This window comes from Stegodyphus dumicola, chromosome 1 (genome assembly GCF_044657685.1).
Source record: "Stegodyphus dumicola isolate Sdum_Otavi_A_Nest chromosome 1, ASM4465768v1".
Taxonomy (NCBI): Eukaryota; Metazoa; Arthropoda; class Arachnida; order Araneae; family Eresidae; genus Stegodyphus; species Stegodyphus dumicola.
This window is the reverse complement of record NC_140768.1, coordinates 125,784,777-125,790,882: the sequence shown is the minus strand read 5'-3', so window position 1 is coordinate 125,790,882 and position 6,106 is coordinate 125,784,777. Positions and strand designations below refer to the sequence as shown.

Here is a 6,106-nt window from a genome sequence, read left to right as displayed (position 1 = left end):
TCGAATTGCGTTTTTCCTGTCTCGAAAGTGCGACACTTAGGATATATATTAGATTTATATATAGCACTATTCTAACATAGGTATTTTAACACAAAAATCGGACTTTTTCAGAAATAACATACCAAGTTTTTTACATATTTCGATTTTACGACTCAAATTATGCCAGACTACCAAGTTTTGTAAAAGTCGTACGATTAGTTTTTAAAAAAATAGCTCTAAAAATTTTAGCTCCTCAGTGTTGGCATATATTTATTAATATCTCTTTTTTATTAAACTTTTTTGATTTTTTCCTTTCACATGTCGAAATTTAGGTTCATTCCAAATAAAATTCACCTATTTTTTGTGCTTTATTTTTAAAATTTATGTTTTTAAGTAATTTTTATAAATTTTTCTAAAGCGATTTTGAATTATAACCTACAAAAGTTTTACCATCACCATAAAGTAGGTGTAGTTTTAAGCATACCTGCAAAAAATTAGAGTTTTTATTCAAAATTTTCTAAGATATACACGAATTTACATATTTTCGCGTTTTGAAATTTGGCATCTTTTTTTTGAGCGATAATAACGCCAATTGTGGTTTATGGATTTTTGTTACAGCGAATTGCCACAGCTATTTTTAACCTTAAATTTCAAATAAATTTTTACGGAGAATTAATTATATGAAATATTTTCCCTCAATGATGCGTAATAAATATTTAATAATACTATATGAAAAGCTATTTTTTTTAAATTATAGATGATATTACTCAAATTTTAAGTTGTTAAAAATTTTTTCTCTTCCTTTTTTTAAAAAAAAAATATTTGTAAGAGTAAATTTTTACCTTCGACGTGTTATCGTCTGTTACTTTACTTTGACTGAAATTAAATTGAATTGTCTAAAACTGAGAAAGTTCGTTTGATTTTTATTTTCACAATGTTTTTAAGCAAACAGGACGTTGACAGTTTGAGTCATATCCCAGCTTTAAAAATTATATATATAAGTATAAATTTTTACATTAATTCACTTCGAAAGAATGATTTTAGTAGCTAATTTTCTGTCGTGTTATACAGTCGTGACCAAAATTGTGAACACTTTTGGAAATTTTTATGTTTTTGAACTTTGTATGCTTATAGAAAATGTTACGTTTCGCAAAATGCAAACTTGTATATATCATTTTAAAGAGAATTTATTACTCAATTCAATACAAAATACAAAATTCAATTGTTTGCAATACAAAAAGTTATATGTACTTTAATATAAATAAAAAACACATTTATGAAGTTGTTTGTAATGTCTAGCTTTCCTGGCCAATTACTGTTCTTGTTCTGAGAATCAATCAAATGGTAGTAACTGCCAGTAGAAACTGACATCATGTTTACACTTGAAACAATTCATTATTTAGCTTTGTTCTGAAGAAGGAGGACCTGTTTCTTATACACTGCAATTACAAGTAGGAATTTTTAAAAAATTTTTAATATTGTTACGAATTTGGTATTTAAAAAGCTAATGTTAGTTCAATTATAAACTAAATGGTTTCATTTCGCGCGCAGTGCAGCGCATGACGAATATTAAAAGAAGAAAGCTAAGCCGGAAAATTAAAAATACAAGTGCACGTGCATTTAACATTAAATAAATAAATACGTCTTTTTGATTTCGGGAAAGTACCAGAAAATTCTCGCACGCGATTTAAAAATCTTATAAAAGGAGGAAAACCTCTCAGTTCGTAGTAGTTGCTTAGTTTGTTGTTGTTTAGAAAACTGCTCTTGTTGACTGTAGCGAATTCGCGGATTAGCTTTCTTTAGCTGTTTTGAATTAACTTCTATTGAACGTTTGAGTAGTTAAAAGATAACTACTGTGAGATATTGTAATACTGCACGAATATTTTAGGAAATTGAAGCATATTTGTTGTGATAATAATAAAGTTTTGTTCATTTTTCTTCGTGCATTCATTTCGTAACGAACCCGCACGCACGCAACAATTTTTGTTGTCAAGAGTGGGGTTTGAATGCCAATAACAAGAGCGATGGAAGAGCAGTTAAGGAAGTTGATATCAGCCTTTGCCCCGTTTAAAGAAGTAATGAAATTGATCCAGGAATCCGTTAAGGACGAAATGAAAGCCGTTCAAGCTGGTCAAGAAAAGATTGAAGCAGGTCAAGAAGAAATGAAAAGAAAAATTACCTGCATAATAGAAAATAAATTTGAAGCTATGGAAGGCAGAATTGACACAGTTGAAAATAAAGTTGGACAAATTGAAGAAAACGTTTCCTCCGTAAAAGGTCAAATTGAAGTAAGAGTTTCTTCGGTGAAAGAAGAAATAGAAGAAAGAATTTCTTCTGTAAAAGAACATATGGAAGGGAGAGTTTCTGCTGCGGAGGAACGAATTGGAGGAAGAGTTTGTGCCGTCCAATACCAAATCGAACAACAAATTGATGATAGGGTTTCTGCAGTAGCCAAAGAAGTGGATATTTTAAAGAAATTCGTAGCGACGGCAGGGAACAATAGTGATGGTTTTAAAATTTTACCCATGCCTTTTCGTCTCTCTCTAAAGTTATCCACTTATGATGGGAAGACCTCCTGGCAAATGTATAAAACACAATTTTCTATAGTGGCGGATGCGAATAGATGGGATTCCCAAGCTAAAGCCTGTCATCTCGCCGCTTCGCTGCGACCAGACGCAGCGGATATCCTGCAGACGCTTCCCGAAAACCAAAGACTTGACTTCGAAGCTCTATCCGGCGCATTGGAGCTGCGCTCGTCGAGAAATGTTTAAAAGACTACAGTAGGCTTCAACTAAAATCCCGTCAACAGAAGCCCACCGAAACACTTCAGGAGCTCGCCACGGATGTTGAAAGGCTGTCACATCACGCCTTTTCGGAGTGCCCGACAGAAACAAGAGAATTCCTGTCGCTGCAATATTTCATCGATGGCATTCGGAATCCCGAAATACAGAAGGCTCTACGAATGGCGGATGTTAAAGATATGAAATGCTCTTTAGAGTACGCCATGAAATTCGAGGCAGGCCAGCAAGCCACTCGTCGAGACCGCCACCCAGTCAGAGCGGCTCAAGTGCAGGAGTCAGGGGATCAAGTCATCGCTCGTCTACACGATTTAACTAGACAACTGAACGCCTTGAGACGGAATATTGGTGAGAAGAAACCGACCGTTAAGTGCTGGAACTGCGGTGCTGAAGGACACATACGACGAAACTGCAGAATACCCCAGGGTACGGATGTTAAGACCGCTCCTAACAAACAGCAGGAAAACTAATTAGTGGCCATCTCGCGAGGCGGAGTTTGCCAGATAAAGAAAAGCCCCAGTTTAAAGCGCTTAAGATTTCTGCAGTGAGAGGCGGCAGTAATGGACTTTTCATAATAGGACATATTAATGGAGTTCCCTGCAATATGACGATAGATACAGGAGCCAACGTTACCATCATCGAAAAGGTTTGGCTCAACAACTGGGAAACAAACTTATGTGGACGCCGCCCTGCGTTACCCTCCAGACTGTGTCAGGTGAGAAGATCGACATCAACGGAAAAGTAAATGTTAACATCACGTTTGGAAGTTCCGCTTACCATCACACGGTATATGTAGCACAGATCACTGATTCTTGCATACTCGGATTGGACTTTCTAAGGAAATACAATTTTTCCTTGGATTTTAAAAATAACGAATTGCATTCTACATCTGAGGACATAGCGTTATTTCTCGTTAATGATGAAGAAGTTAAATCTGTCCATAAAATCATAGCACAAGACTATATAACAATACCCGCAAGAACCGAGTTTTTGCTTCCTGGATCCATAGCCGAAAATAGAAATTTCCGCTACGGCATCATAGAATATCCCAATAGCTGTAATAGCCCGAAAGGAGTACTAGTAGCCTCAACACTCGTCTACCTATCCAAAACGGTTATTCCGATAAGAGTTGTCAATGTAACTGAGAAGGAGAGAGTTGTTAAGAAAGGTGAAGTGGTTGGTGCATGTACTCCAGTAACCAGCGTTGAAAGAAAAAGTAACATCCAAGAATCCGTGTCTTCAGAAAGCATTACATTGGAGTTATTGCAGAATGCGCAATTAAACGATGAAGAGAAGAATGCTGCCGATCGCGTCATTAATGATCTTCAAGTTGTTTTCTCCCGCTCGTCTTCTGACGTGGGTCGAACTAGTTTGACACAACATAGAATCGATATCGGCGATCATCCCCGATCAAGCAACATCCGAGACGTCTACCGTTTGCTAAACAGGAACAGGTACGAACTCTTTTAAAGGACATGCAAGAAAGCGATGTCATCAAACCTTCAGCAAGTCAATGGGCATCTCCTATCGTCCTAGTCAAAAAGAAAGACGGCTCAACAAGATTTTGCGTCGACTATCGCTGGTTGAATGAGGTTATGAAGAAAGACAGTTACCCTCTTCCTAGAATTGACGACATTCTAGACACTCTTTCTGGAAGCAAGTGGTTCTCAACACTTAATTTAAAGAGTGGGTATTGGCAGGTAGAAATACAACCTGAAGACCGAGAAAAGGCATTTATTACGGGACAAGGGCTTTGGCAATTCAAGGTGATGCCGTTTGGACTGTGTAATGCGCCGGCAACATTCGAACGTCTTATGGAGACTATTTTGAAAGGCCTTTCCTACGAAGCCTGCCTGATATACCTGGACGACATCATCGCTGAGTCCCGCTAAATGCAAATTGTTCCGAAAGGAAGTGACTTACTTGGAACATGTCATCTCTGCAGAAGGTGTACGCACGGATCCTGAAAAGGTATCAGCGGTTAAATCCTGGAAACGTTCCGAAAATATCCATCAGCTGAGAAGCTTCCTAGGGCTTTGCACCTACTATAGGAGATTCGTGAAGGACTTTTCTTCCATCGCAAGACCCCTTCACAAGCTGACAGAAAGCAAGCAAACGTTCTTGTGGAAAAAAGAATGCGAGGATGCATTTAACAACTCACAGGAAGCTTTAACATCTGCTCCAATCCTGACGTATCCTCAGCTCGACAGACCATTTATTCTCGACACGGACGCGAGCAATGAAAGTGTCGGTGCGGTTTTGTCCCAAGAAATAGACGGCCAAGAATGTGTAATGGCGTACTGGAGCAAGTGCCTGTCTAAACCGGAGAGGAATTATTGTGTCATCAGGAAAGAGTTGCTCGCCATATTCAAAGCTGTAGAACATTTCCATCATTATCTATACGGCAGAAAATTCCTCCTCCGCACGGACCATGCCTCATTGGCCTGGCTTTTAAATTTCAAGAATCCTGAGGGTCAAATAGCCAGGTGGATACAGAGACTCCAAGAATATGACATCACTAATAATAATCACGTTTTCAGTAAGAGTTTCTATTACTGCTAACAAGCCTTCTTGTCTTTTAATTATTTATTGAAATAAGACACTAATATACACTATTTACAAGGTAGGTAATAATTATTTTAAGACAGTACATTTTAATTCTGAGTCTTTACGCTCCTCAGAGCGGTTCCAATCTCGACTGGTTCTCGGAACTTAATTACAGAAAAGGTAAAGGAAGAGATGCCCGCCACCCAGTGGCAAGAATGTGACTGTAATCAAAAATAAAGGGTACCCTACTAAGAACTGATAACTCACTGCAATCATCACTATCTATTGTATATCGATAACTATTATCGTTTAACTTTTTTCTATTGCAAATAATTGAATTTTGTGTTTTGAATTGAATTCAGTAATAAATTCTCTTTAAAATGATATATACAAGTTTGCATTTTGTGAAACTTAACGTTTTCTATAAGCATACAAAGTTCAAAAGCATAAAAATTTCCAAAAGTGTCCACAATTTTGGCCACCACTGTAGATGTACAGTGGCTCCCAAAAGTGTTCGTACACTTATGATTTTCATTGAAATAGGGCTCTATCCATTAATTAAATGTAAACTTTCTGAACGAGATTTTAATAATAAGATCTATAATCTATTCGTAACAAAATTACATGAAATATTTTTAAAATATAGCGAAACTTTATTTTTAAGAAATTAATATAAAAAAATGACAAACATTTTATCTCACAAAAGTCTTCGTACACTTAAAAAAAATCTTGACATATTAGTAAATATTTTCCTTTTTCGTTAAATTAATATTTAGCAGGAT

General features: G+C 36.5%; 1 protein-coding gene across 1 annotated transcript in view; it reads right to left on the bottom strand.

The window, feature by feature from the left end:
- LOC118187644 (acetylcholine receptor subunit alpha-like 1) overlaps positions 1-6,106 on the bottom strand; it is a 181,874-nt gene that overhangs the window by 24,221 nt on the left and 151,547 nt on the right. The window lies entirely within an intron of this gene.